At 43.4% G+C, this 14,806-nt stretch overlaps 1 long non-coding RNA gene across 1 annotated transcript in view; it reads right to left on the bottom strand.

Moving 5' to 3' along the window:
- Nucleotides 1-4,433: 4,433 nt before the first annotated feature.
- The window catches only part of LOC113481608, a 43,386-nt gene continuing 33,013 nt past the window's right edge, over nt 4,434-14,806 (bottom strand). Inside the window, exons 2-3 of the long non-coding RNA XR_003398711.1 lie at nt 8,786-8,900; nt 4,434-4,445 (exon numbers count right to left, since the gene is read on the bottom strand). This is a non-coding gene — a long non-coding RNA (uncharacterized LOC113481608). The remainder of the gene's footprint in view (nt 4,446-8,785; nt 8,901-14,806) is intronic.

Raw genomic sequence — 14,806 nt, 5'->3', positions numbered from 1 at the left:
TAAAAGCAGCTTTTAAGCCACAAGCTGTACTAGGGTGTTCCTAGAGTAGAGTGCCCCCACCACAGTGCAGCCTGGCTCCCCTTTACACAGCTTAAGACCTGCACTGGAGTGGAAGTGGTGTCAGCCTTTAGAAGTGAGGGTATACTCACACATCGCCAGGCCTGGGCAGCCTGCTGGTAAGGAAGGTGAGTAGCAGCACAGGATCACCCTTCCTTCCACAGTAAATGTCTACAGAACAGCTGGGACCAAGACTTCCTGAAATGAGACCCTGGAGGCTGGTTCATGCAAGACCAAATGGTGACTTAATAGTAGAAATAATCTGAAAGAGACCCTTAAGTCTCTTGGTACTGTCCTTTGTCATCAGACTACAGCAACTTGTGCACCAAAGCACTTCTGGCTTTTGCAACTGACACTTCAGAGTATCTCTATCTGCAGCCTGCCTCTGGATTTTGATTCCTCAAATATGCATGTACAGGCACTGATTGCTGCCAAACTCACAGACTGAAAAAATGTACTGAAAATTATTGCAAGGCGAGCATCTCAGCATTCAAATAAGACCTAGAAAGCAATGCAGATGGCAAGACTTGCTGATTGCAGAAGGGAGTAGAGCAAAGGTTGCTGTGTGTGTCAGTGCTTACTCTAGCTGCAGATTCTTTTAGCAAGATGTTACTGAAGGACACAGAACAAAGGTCTCCAAATACGTACACACATAAACCCATACTGATGCACTGTGAAACACTGACTGAGGTTCTGTCAGCAACATAAGCTCTCCTTTTTCCTCCCCAATATACCTTTTAGCATCCTAATACTTAGCTCCTACCAAATGAGGCACTTAATTATTAGCCAATATAGGCACAGTTCTGCCTTGGTATATTGGCTAAAGGACTAGAAGAGGTTGGAAAATGTTGTTCTACCTTACTTCATTTAAGACCAATCCCATACCTCTGTGTGAACATGCCACTGGTAGTCCTAATTATAGCAGACAAAAGGCCCCTGAGCCCACATTCACTACCACATCCCAAAAGACAAATGCTGGGGAGCTTGCACCTGGGATTTTGGTTTCATTTACCCAAGCAGATATCAGAGACCATTTGCAAAATTCAGGTCTGGATCTAGGTTTAGAAGCCAACCCTTTTAAAAGTCAGGTGTATTTGGTTTAGGTGGAGGAGGAAGAGGATTATTTCAGACATACCGACATTCAGAATACAGGATAATGGAAAACACTGTGTTTTGAGTGGTCAGACTCAGCTGTCCTCTGTGCAAAAAAACCCAAACAAACCCCAAAACCCCCATGTTGTTCTCAAAAACAAACAAGGAAAGCCAACAAAAAAAGCTCACAACATTGTCCAAAATAAGCTGTGCAATCATCACGAGCTCCAATTACTTGAAACATACTTGTTTATACAACAGTATGCAACAGGAGACCTTCCTCACCACCAGAAGAAAACATCCTTGATCCCTTTCAAGTCTGTTGTGGGGCCTGGACCACATGAGAGTGTGTCAGCTGGAAGCCCTGCTTGATGTGTAGCAGGGGTTTATAAACAAGCCTCTGACAGTTTGTCTTCAGGTAATAAAGATAATTGCAATTAAAATGCTGAGAGTAGAAATCATACTGTAAAAATAACAGTGAGTTAATGAAAGAATGGCACCTAGGGAGAAGCAAATTAGGGAAGGATCCAGGGGCTGGCTCAAATTCAAACTTAGATAGGAAAGTTCAGATCAAGGATTGGGTCTCAAACACTTCTGGTCTTCGCAGGAACCAGCTTAGACAACTTTCAAAGAGCTTGGCAAGGAGTAAGGAGTTTCTGCTACAGAGATGCACTTGGATGGAAAATCGCATTTTCACAGAATTTGCTCTTCCACTTGGGTGAAGAGAGAACTGGGCAGCAAGCTTTCCACGGCTGCACAGCCACATAGCCCACATAGCTTGGTTGTTTCCAAAGTCAACCTTGAGTGAAGGTAAAAAGCTTTATGAAGTATTGCTGTTTAACCATCAACCCACAGTAATAGTGTACTGTACATTGCAGCACAATCACTGCTGTATTTTTCCCCCATAATACCCATGTCTTTGCAAAAGATACCATCACCATAACAGCTGAAGGAAATAGCAAAAGAGATGAAACATTTGCATAACAAAGGAAGTCTCTGACATAATGGGGCAGATACCAGTTCTGGGATATTGTGGACTACTGCTCTGGAAGCCACTGGACAAACCTAGTCTCATCATGTCTGTTTTGCTACAAAAGTCATAAACAAATCTTTTCACTGGAGGGAGTGGGTTGTTCCAGTTATAAGGTACCCTAGAAAGTTTGCTGCACAATCCATACAGCTTTTGTGTTTTGATAAATGTCACACAGCCATAGTATTTCCTTTATGCCATCCCAATATGCCATGAGGCTAGACTTTCCAGCAACCAGAAGAGGTCAAAGAGGTGCTGTGACGTGCAGTTTAGAAACGGAGGTACTTTGGATAGACCTGGGAGATGCTGAGCAAAAGTGATTGAGCTTACTTGATTCTGCAGACGGAGGAATGCAAGCAAACTTACAACATGCTCATGCGTTTAGTTCAGTTCCTTCTGAGTTCTAGGGTTTAAACTGCAAAAAAAACCGAAACTCAAACCCAACCACCTCAGCCAAAATAACATTCTGCTGCTAGACTTCCACCCAGTACCATGAATGAGAACAAAGCCATTCACCCAACATCCTCATCCTGCTGGGCTGGAGCTTCTGCTTTGCTACAGAACAGCCACCCAGGTTCTGGTTAGGGGAGTTTTACAGCACCCTCTCTGCTCTCAGAGATGAGCCCTAGCTTGCCCCAAAGCTCCCAACACCCAGATCCCCTTGGATGCCTCAGACCTGAGCCTGAACTCCGCAGCTCAGTTCTCCCCAGCTGGATGTTATGGGAACCAGTGTCCCCACAGAATGAAATACTGCTGCCAGCAGCCCCTACAACCTGCCAGGCAGCTTGGTGCAACTGCTCAAGGACTCAGGAAGCACTTACAGCTGAATCTGCATGGCATGAAGGGGTTCAGACTGTCACCAGAGATTGAGCAAAACTTCTTGTAAAGATGTATATGGACCTCTTAAGAGCTCTACATTAAGAACTTAATTTGCCAGTAGCAGCAAGTCTGCATGGCACAAGAAGTTAAGGGCTAGCAATATGCCCTCGTAACAATGTGTGTATGTCCTGGTTCAGCTAGGATAAGGTTAAGTTTCCCCAGCAGTGGGGAGGGAGCTGTAGCCAGGTTATTCAATACCATGCTGAAGTCAGGTCCAGACGCCCAAGTGCGGAAAAAGCAGGGACGGCTTTGGTTCGTCATCGCCACCCTTTGCTGCTCTATCCATGTGGTATACCTCTGTATATCTCTTGTCCTGTTCATTGTTACTACTGTTTATTGTTACTGCTATTGTTGTTGTTCAGTTTATTATTTCTTACACTGTTGTATTAAATCTTTCCTTATTTCCACCCCAGCGTTTGTATCTCACTCCCTGCCCCGTCAGGTCCAAGGGTGGGGGAGGGACGATGGAAATGTGGTCTCAGGTCCCGGCAGGGTCTAAACCACCTCAGTGTATTAGTTCAGTGAAAGCACATAACCTACTAAGTGTACAGAGAGAACATCACAGGCTAAAGACAAACTGATAGAAAATTTTTCTCAAACGGCTGAAAAAAAACAAATGCAGAATTTGTCTTCCTTGCTGAAGACTGAAGAGCTGTCCTAGTGTCCCTTCTGGCCTTTGGAGGTAAGAGATATGCTGTAGCCTGGTAATCTCTCATTTAATACAGAAAAAAAATACTACCTGGTAGGATCACGGTTTACCAGGACTTGGGATCTACAGCATCTTAAGGAATATTTCTGAGAGTCATGGCTCCTGCTGCTCTCGTCTTCTGACTGGAAAACTCAGCAGGAGTTGGAAAGCACTGCCTCACACAAACACACGCTGGGAGTGATCAGCTGTTCAGCAATCACCTGAGTAGCAGGTCTCCCAGCTCCCAGTGATCTGCCAACCTATTTAAACTCTCATGCATAAAAGAAAGTATAACCTTGCCCATCTACCTTGAACAGTTGCTGACCTTAGTCCAGGCAATTTTGTACAATTCAGGACCTGCTAAAAACAACACTGCAGGGAAAAACCTTAGGGTTCAGCTATGCTTACCCAAGTCCTAAGGAAATTAATGGCAGTTACAGCATGAAATCAACAAAACATGCATCCTCACCTGCACATAAGCATCGCCAGCCCTTTGTACCCTGTACTGCCACTTACACTCTGGCAAAATGGAAGCAAAACTTGCATACAGTTACTTGTGCCATATGTGCCAAACTGGGCTGTGAGACACAAGGATTATGCTCAGTGATGACTGGATTGTGTATGGCAGGAGAACCCAGGCTCTTTTCCTCCAGTACAGAAGACCACCAATGGCACTTCTTGTAACACATTTAGTTTAGGCTAGAGCCATACTTACTGATCCACCACATTCAGTGAAAGTCACTGCTGGCTGTGAAGGTAACAGAATATAGCCCAATCAATATTAAAAGCTTTTGTAATGGCACTAACTGTTTACCAGTGCTCTTAACCTTACTTTTGTGTTGTAGAGCTTAAATTAACCTTAAGGTATGGTCAGTACAAAATAATCTCCTATATGACATGCAAGGAAGCCGATTCTTGTAAAATTCTCTCATTTTTCTTCAGATTCAAAATATTGAGATATTTAGCATAATCTCTGTGTCAGCAGCCTAGTTTACTGTGTCTTCTAATGACAGTGATTTGGTAGGTTGTCGAGTGTAAAAAATGAGAGGTAGGACTGCAATAAAGAACTAGCAGAAATAACAAAAGCGACAAAGAAAATTCAGACTGTTCTCTCTCTCCATCTCACTGTTTTTCTGTAATACTTTTCCCTGCACCCTAATTGCTAAAGACAAGTGAATATCAAATCAGGCTACCCACAGCTCTGTTCTCCAGGAATAAAACTATAGAGCCAAAAGTAGCAACATGTCTTCCAGTAGACAAGCCTGGGTATTCATGGAAATTAAGTTCCAGCAATTCTGCTCAATGTACTTGCTGTGTGTGCCATTAATAAGTAGAGATCCAACCCAAAACACCAGGCTGAGGAGAAATTTGGATTTGCTTCTAACTTGGCCAGCTGGCTGTAATTATTAACCAGTTAGATTTTTAACTATGAAAGCTAATGAGAGAGTAATCATATCTCACAGTTCACAGCCGAAAGTCATTGCCTTTGGGACCTAATGAGGGTTTAAGCTCCCCCTTCTCATTGATTCCTCTCCCTCAAACTGTGGTTGCCACAGAGTTTTGAAGGCCTCACTGACTTTAAATCTGTCCTCTAAGGGCAACACTTGGGTAGAGGTGTATTGAGAGGAAACGTGCTTGAACCTCTTTTCAAGGAGACAAAGCTGATCCTCCCCCATCCCCTCCCACCACACCAAGATTTCTTGTCAGAGCAAAGAAGGCAACTGGATGACTGAGTAATGATAATGACTTCTGCTGAGTGTACTACTGGGCTCTGATTAGATTTTTCTTGGCTTATAACCAGATTAAAAAAACCCCAAACCAACACAAACATTAGCCATTTAGAGAGGCAGGACTGGCCTATTACCATCAGTACAGGGCTCAGTCAAGATGCTCCTCGGTCACTGTCTGTATCCAGAAAGTCCAGACCCTTCACTGTAGTGACTTGGAATGAAGTAAACAAAAATGTTGTCCATCATGCCATGAGCTACTCCATGACCCGATGTATCAAAAGTTCCTTATCCCAAAATACATAGCTCAACAAGCCTCATCCACCTCTGGAGGCCTGGAGGCGTTGAAGTTTTCACATCCTATACTAACTGCCCTGTGTTGAACAGGCAGGAGCTATGAATCTATGAGCAGACTGGGAAGACATTAAGGAACATTTGAAACATGCTGTCCCTTCCAGGATATTTGCCTCATCAACTCTCCATCTGTTCCCAAAAGTTCAATGGAAAAAATGAAAACTCCATCTTCCTGCTTTCTATAAACTCACTCTCACTGTTAACTGCTCTGGTTTCTGGCACAGTGCTGCACCATTTAAACCTCTTTTATAGTCCAAGATGGGCAGAGCTGGTGTGGAGCTGGTTGGAACCAAAATGATACTCTGGACAATGCCTTCCTCTGGAAGACATCCTTCTCTGTCCATGAGGGAATTAGTGAAAGGAGGACTCATTGCACCTTAGAGCACCCTGTCTGAGTAACCCTCAGCATGCACTTGAAGCTATGAATTCGGGAACTGAATAAGGCAGCAGCTATTGACCAGCCCTGGGAAATCTGGCCATCAGTGAGAATAGTAACTCTAGCAACCTCTTCAACAGTTCTCTGCACTCACCAAGGGCAGTTTTCCTCCTTTGCAAGAGAAACAGAGAGCCTCGTATCTACTTGGTAGTGTTTTCTGCACTTTGCCTCCCCCACCTATGACAGGCAAAAGGCATAGTCAAGATTTCCCCACTGTGCTTTCATAGACTTACTTTGTTTCCTGGTGCACTGGGTAGGTATTTTTCCCCCCTTTGTGCCTTTGGTCCAGCAGCTTGTCAGGGCTGGAACTGTTTGTCTCCACTGAGAGCCAGACACCTGGACTAAAGGTCTGAAGTAAATAGTTGATCTTCAGCATGCATTGCAGATCACGTTAAAAACAAACACAATGTCTTAATTAGATCTTAAGAACAAATGCAAAAAAGAGTGGTATATGAGCACTTCCCTGCATTCCCATGAGCCTCCAACAAAAGGAAAAGTCAGACTACAGCAAAGCAAGTATTTTCTCTCATATAAAAAGGTAATGTAAAAAGAGCCATTTAGAGCCCCACCTAACCTGAAATGGGTGCTATAAGAGTAAGTCATTCTCCTCCAAACTCCTATATGGGCTATCCAAGCCCTGGTACTCAGTGTTATGCACTCCTTGAAGCACACGTGCCATGCCTTGATGTCACTTGACAGCTAGTAGGATCAAGTGGGCATCGGGGGTAAAGGAAGAAGGAAAGGAGATATTATCACTTGGATGATGGCATAGGTCAGCTACAGAGCAAGCATGAAGCACTGCGACTCCCAGGAATGTCTCTGAGAATCAAGGCTTCTTGCATTGATCTGGAAACAGAACATGTCCCTGACTGCATCTTTCTGCCTGGAGGAGAACCAAGTACCACATTCCATTCTCTCTAAGCAGTCAAACTGAGGGGAAGGAGCTTTCCTCCCTTCAGCAGCCAAAGCACAGGATCATATTCAGGCCTGGTGTAAAACAGACATCTCTAGAAGAGACCAAGTAATTGTGCTAATTCAACAGCAGGGTCCATGTGATTTTGCTTATGAGGCAGCAGGAAGAGAATGACATAAAACTTAGCTTGATAAATCCCAAAAGTTTTTTCAGCTTCCTCTCCAACAGCCTGGATTTCATTCCTCAGAGAGGACTAGTTCATAAAAGACAGAGTGCAGTCAGGCTGACAAGCACCCCTGCATGTTCAGCATGCAAGAGACTAGCACAGCCTTACTGGAACAGCTGTGAAGGAGAGAGATATAAGGAATCCTTGAGAATCACAATGTCAGTATGGATGTCACTCGGGCATGGAAACAAACATCAGGTACAGTGTTATATGAGAAACAAGTTGACATGATCACACAGTGCTGAAATTTAAGACCAGTAGAGAATCTGCGCAGAGGAAAGGGAAGGAAAGAGACAGGAGAGACTGCTCCCCTGATGCTTTCAGCCTTTTCTGAAACAAAGAAAGAAGCCCAAAAGAATTGTATTTGCCATTTCTAGGATGCCAGAGGTTCAGTCTCCTGTAACTTCTGCTTTGACCTTTGCCTTCCTGAACACAAACAGGCTCTATATCAGAGACATCCTAATGGGAAAAAATGGTCTCAAGAGCTTGAGATGTGAGCCTCACTCAGTCTTTACCATATCTAAGTCTTCTTCTTCAGTGCAGAGTTCTCAAAGGCTGGGGTGCTTTTGCCTCAGGCAAGTAAGAATATCAAACCTTATCTCAGAACTGTCAAGTCTCTTTCAACCCAGGACTTAATCTTAGACCAAACAGTACCAAAGACCCCACACCATCCTCTCTAAAGAGAACAAATCAGCTTCACCAGTATTTGTAGCTGTCCTATCTGAAGCTACCATAAATCTAGCCCAGTAACCCCCTGGGGATCTGACCTTACCTTATGTCATCAACTTCATAATTTCCCCTAAACCTTGATCCCAGTCAAACTGCTCCTATCTGCTCTAAACCTACATCCAGTCACACATCCCAACACCCAGTTAAACCAAGCCCAATGGCCTCTTAGAGATGAGGCTAAACACTTTAATCCTTACCCTAAAATCTAACTGTCACTCCAATTCCAAAATCCCACTACCTCCATATGTTTCTGACCTAGACTGAGGCACAAAACAATTACTGGCACTAGCATCAAATTAAACAGAAAATGATGTCACAAATTCAGATACTAAACAAGGAATACATATGATGGCAGCAAAGCTGAATTTAATTCTTGCTGGGTCTGTTAGTTTTATCTAATACATCCATGATTCACCACAAAAATAGCACTTGGAGCTTGATCCTCTTTCAAGGACTGGAGCTTACCTACCAAAACCCCACATAACACAGTGGTGCTCTCATCAACATGTAGCTTTCTGCTGCACAACCCAGGTAGACTGCTACAAGGAAGAAAAACTCCTTCACTGCACATGATAGAGATAGATGCGATTTTGGTGCCCCAAGTCAGGATGAGGTCTCCCAGTGACATGCTCCTTCCCTTCCCCTTCAGGGTACTCACGCCAGTCAGCTGGCTGAACACTTCAGGCACAGCTTAGAAGGACAGGATTCTCAGACAGCAACTTCCACTCCCTCTTCTCTTCACATGCAACTGCTATGTAACAGCACATACCTACAAAAGTCAGAGGAAGAAAATGCTATAAGTGCCCCTAGTCCTTCTGTCCAACAAAATTACCAAGAGGGCTGTACCAAAGCAATTGGCCATTCACAGAAATAACGTTAATTTTAGATGAAGCAATTCCCTCTGCTTACCATGCAGGAAACATAGTATAAACAGCGGTCTGACCAGATTCACATCCTAGCATCCCCTATGTGAGAACCGACATTTATGGTTGTCTCCAGGGAAGGCTGAAACCACATCCGTTTTCCTGCCTTTCTGTTAGAGATTCCCCCCCAAGTAGCAAGGACAACTGAATAGCAGAAATACTCACAACTCCCTGCAACCTACAGTCTCTTTAGTAATGTAAATCACTGCTGATTTCAGCTTCATTTAGTATACTGGTTTGCAAAATGCAAAAAGAAGAAAAGTGAATACACATCTCATGCAGCTATCCTTGATGCAAGAATGGGTTTGTCCAACACAAAGACTGGGCTGGGAGCTAGGGTTAACAGCAGCCATTAAATGTAACTCCCTGCTGTCAGGAATAAAAACCCTCAGAAGGAAGGGCATGTAGTAGACATATACTAAGAAACATACATCAGGTTGTCTTCAGACAAATTCCTTGATTAGGGTACACAGCTAGACAGACAGCCACAGAGGTAGAATTCACAGAGGACAATTTTTTTTTTTTTAATGCATTGATCTGTGACTATTTAACTGTAGTCCAATATTGTCTAGATGGTTAGATTTTACACTGATTTGATAGATGGCTGTGCAGCTTTATTGTTTCACTCAATAACATTAACAGCAGCTTGGCTTTAGTGAGCTGCCTTTGCAGTTTGATTTATAAGGTAAGAATTGACACCCCTCAACTTTAATCATGTAATTTATCAGGCTGAACTAGTCAGCCAGTCACCCTAAGCTTCTTCTGTACTGAGTGGAGAGAGAGGTTATTCCAGAGGGCAACCCAGCCTCTCTCTACAGCACCTTCTTCATACTTCTCTGTATCCAACAGCTTTAAAGAGAACTTGGGAGACCAACTAGCAAAGCTTCATGCTTATGCTGGATGACTGACCAAACACTTACGTTGGTTTTATACAAGCTCTGTGGGGGGTAGAGTCACATTTCTTTCAACAAGCAATGCAAGACCAGAACCTCCAGGGGCCTTGTACAACCAGCCATACAACCATGGGGCATAAACATGACATGGAGAAAATATAAGGTGAGGCTCAGAGGTAGAAACTCTCACAGAGAAAACTCACAGAGTATCAGGGACCTTTCCTGGGAGCCATCTTAGAGCACACTCACAAAGCTCCAAATAACATGCTGTTTTCACAAGCCCCAAGACTTCTTTTAAGACCTGCTAATATCCCAAACCATGAACCTAGAAGAACCAGGCTAGTTTTTCTATAAAACTAGAATAGCCCTAAGAAAACAGAAGTTGAAACAAATTAGACTGTTCTGTCCTGGACAGTCTAGTAGTTTCTCCATCTCTGACAAGTACAAAAGGGTCAGTGAAAGACTCACATTTGAAAGGCTTGTTGCTAGTACTGGGAAGAAAATTTCCTATAAAGATGTCTAGAGTATGCACCAAGAAAGAGTTAATATTCCAGTGGCAAGGTCAAGGCCTGGTTTTGCTGCAACACAAGAAGCTGACATGCTGGCATTAACTACAGTTTGCTTTCCCAACCTGCCCTGTCCTTGCAAGTTGGCAAAAAGCTGAAGCTGACCAGAGTCCCAGCTACCAAAAGCTGCCCAAAACAGAGAACTTGTTACTCATCACAAGGACTAAGAGATAGGTTGAGAGGGGGAGTAGAGTAAATGGCATGAAAAGCAACTGATAGAAACTCCTCCGGTGCTAAGCATTGTTACAAGTAAGGCTCTAGCCTGGCACATAGCCAGGGAGTGCAGCAAGACATGGGAGCATGGATGCAGGTTATGGCTGCTCTGTGCCCCAATCTAGAAGAGATAGCTAAATATTCAAACTTTCCCATTGGAAATATGCCCTGCATTAGCTCCTGGAGGACCATAAGAAGCTATTTCTGGTGAAAAATCAATTCAGGATTCACTTTGGATGAATTTTGTGCCCACTGCTGTTAGTGACAAAACTTCCCTTCCTGTCAGTGGCAGCAAAATTAGGGCAGCTGACAGTGTCAAGAGATGACAAACATTGTCAAAAAGTTTTCAACGTTATTTAATTTAAATTTTATTAGTCTTCAGCTGTGTTCTGACTATCTGCTGTTAGTTTGATTTCCACTGTAAAAGAAAAGTCTGCTGAAAGAGTTTCCACTGAATAATGCAAAAGGTACTTGAACTCTTCCTGCACAAGCAGCAGCCAGCACACCAGGCCCCTGATGGTGACTGAACTGCTCAGCGAGCTACAAAAAGCAGCATATAACCAGATCAGTGCTCACTCAATGAGTGCTGAAATCAAGCAAACTGAGGAGAAAACAAAAAATCACCAGAAACCCAGAAAAACCTCACCATGCTGCTGGTAAGGAGGTTTCCTGTGAGGTGGTTGGTTTGTTTTTAAGTAGGGCTTTCCCAAACTCTAGACACTCCTTGAGTTCAGAATGTTCAAAACCACAGCCAAATAAATCACTGTGGCTCAGGGAGAACTACAGTCTATGTAGTTCTGATGCATCAAGCTACGGCCTCAGTCTGTCCTGGTACACAAACTTGCCATAAGGGGCTTTTCAGAACGACATGGGAAGGGAATAGTAGGAACAAGATGGGGATGAACATAAAGTACGAAAGTACCAAGGTCCACGTTTTTACAGATGTTTCTGAAGGCTGCTCTGTTCATGCTGAGGGCTGATACAGTGACAATACTACAGTAGTGCAGAATCTAGCTATCCAGCTCCTTCTTCCTTTCTCAGATCAACAGCCAGTAACCTGGAACTTCTTAAAAGGGCTGGACATGGGCCACACTCAAACCACATCCTCACGGAGAAAGGAATGCTGCCAAAAACAAAAAGGAGAGGTGAGAAACAGGAGAAAATTCCCTGTCACAGGCAGTGGCCAAGCATGATCCAGTAAGATAAGTCTATGTGTACACTTGTGAGCCCCATTAAGAGCAGCTAGTCACAACTAACCCACTGTAGATGTGGTCATCAGCTCAGCACGCTACTATTCTTGCATTAATTTTCCACACTTCACAGCTTGATCTCACACACAACTAAGCAAACGGCACAGCTTCCAGTACCCCCATAGACAGCAATAGAAAACACTGTCCAAGTGATCTCATACCTGAACACGACAGGAGGGCAGCAGACACACACAAAGCCTTGAGCTCAAGAACTAGAAGTGCCAAGCAAAAGAAACATAGGAGTTTCATGTTGTTTTCAAGGTAAAAAGAGAAAGGAGCCAACCCTGCTTGACTTCATCATGTTGTTTGTACAGCACCATGTGCTTTGGGTGCCGAGCTGCAAAATCAAAGCAAGTACAACGGCAATGAAAACAATCAAGCACATCAGTGTGGGGTCAGCTTTGCAACAGGAAAGCAAAGGGTTGGAAAGAAAAAAAACCTCACCAAACTACCCAGATCTAAAGGCCATTTAGAAAACAACAATTTAAGCAGCTCTGTAAGACTACCAGGATAAAAATATTATTATTTTGCCATTGTCCACATCGGAACAGGCAGCCCCTTTTCCAAGGAGTTTAAATGCACAAGACAGATGAAGGGGAAACAGATGCATGGACAAGAAGTGATTTGACCTGACCACGTAACACCAGGATCAGTGCCAGGAACAAACTGTAGCTCCCCCTTTCCTAGCACAATGCTCTTTTCACTGTTCTGTACTGCCTCTAAGGCTGGAAATCGACACCCATCTTTTGAAGGTGTTCCCATTGAAAACTGCTTGTCACCATCCCACCTGCTGGAGTTTACCACTCCCCACAGCGTTGGCAGCAGAAGTGTCCATGTGAGCACTCCATAATCTGCAGAAAGCAGAATCCACCGAATTAAACTGAACAACCAGTGAAGATAAATTAAGCTCATCTATTCTAGCTTAGTAAGTATCAAATACAACAAAAATGCCATCCTCATCTAGTGCAGCAAAGATCAGATTCTGGTAACATTTTTGCTAATAACAATTAATAATAATACTGAGAATCAGCCTGTTATTGATAAGCCATCTCTAACATTATAGGCTTTTGGATAGTCTATTAGATTTCACCAAACAATTTGTCTATATGCGCTCTATATGGACTGCTTAGGTACTCATGGCCAGAGTTCAGCCTGTGTCTATGGACTGGAATGACTCAGAGAGTATTCCTTTGGGCCAACGGGAAGAGTGAAGACAACAGTAATGCTGTTACTAATATACATGCCGGGCCAAATCCTGCAAAATCATGTGATTCCCAGTGAAATCAACAAAAGAGGTGCAAGTAGGGTAGATCTTGATCTCTAAAAACTGGTTTAGATTTTCTCCAATATAAAAATGAACTATTCTGACAGACCTTTCATTTTAGGAGATTATGTAAACCAGTAGCTTTCCTCACCTACTGCTCAACAAACATGAGCCATATAGTATGTGATCTCCAAATGCAAACTCTTCACATGGACTACTTGGGTTCAACTCTGTTGAGAAAACACTGTTAGTACATAACAGATTAACTCAAGCTGCCTGCTCAAAAGAAGCAACTCTTGGCTACTGCTGAAATTCCTCTTTAAGATTGTTCAGCCTGCGATCAAAAGTCTGCTTTTACCTGCCCAAATGAGTCAGCAAAATCCATTTCCCCTCTCCTCCAATGCAGTGCAGGCAACATACTGCTTCACAGACAGGCAGCGCACCCTGTCTGGCAGCAGTGCGCCCCTCTCTGCTCAAGTGCGGATGTCTTTTTGGTTGGGCATACCAGCAGGCAGCATGCCAAAAGCACTTTGCAGAGAAGGAGTGCTCAGTAGCAGCTAATATACACCAGTAAGGAATACAATAATGCAGCCTTCCCAAAAACCAAACACATAGTCATGCAGGAAGCTGGAGAGAATGGTTTAAGAACACATCTGCATGCAAAGGGAGAGGAGGGGATTTCTATGGAGGAGGTATCCCAGTTTCTCAATTCTGCATCTCCAGCTCAAAGCTGAAGACAGGAATAAACGGAAAACACATTCACTGCAAAGAAAGGAACAAAGTCATGGTACATCTTCACGACAATCACAGAGAACGAAGATCAACACTTATAGATCAACACTGATCCCCTCTCAGATTTAATCCTTAAAATGTAATTTCAGCAATGTGCAGTTGCTTACCCCTACAATGCATTGGTTACCTCTCGAAAGGAGAACAACAGAAAAAAGTGTCATCAACATGTAAAGGATGAACAGAAAGAACAACACTGTGAAACCAGAGTTTAGGGCACATTCTCACTTTATTGCCATTTTCCATTAGCTAATATTGTCAGCTCCACAGAGGTGAGATATGATTTACCCCAGAGTAATATCCAGATACAGAGGTTACTCTCGACTGACCCCCAACCTAAGTGAGATTAGATTTAACCCCTCCCCTTCCCACCTCTTTCATCACTTCTATATTTAACTGCAGACTAACTTGTTTCCTCTTTCCACATGTGAGATTAAAATGTACCAAGTGCTGTCAACTCAAGCAGAGACTCAATGCATCCTCATGTAAATCACCACTCAGTACATGTATTAAAGCATGTTGAGGAGAAGAACAAGTCACATGCTTCATACTCAAAAAACTAAACACTTGTTTCTTGAGAAGTAAAATTGGCAGGCAGCCCAGGCCCCAAAACAGTTGGGGATACCTCTAATTCTAATCTTCCCCTCTCTGTTATATAAATCTTAAAGACATAAGAAGTGTCACTACTTACCAAAGTGTTTGAATAAAATGTGGGTCAGTGACCAAGGCAAAGGGTCAAACACATAGTGACTTGGCCTCTAGGCAGAGTGTTGATTA

This window comes from Athene cunicularia (genome assembly GCF_003259725.1).
Source record: "Athene cunicularia isolate RWA chromosome 6 unlocalized genomic scaffold, athCun1 chr6_part1, whole genome shotgun sequence".
NCBI lineage: Eukaryota > Metazoa > Chordata > Aves > Strigiformes > Strigidae > Athene > Athene cunicularia.
Note: the sequence above shows the minus strand (reverse complement) of the source record. Positions and strands in the feature narration are given on the sequence as shown.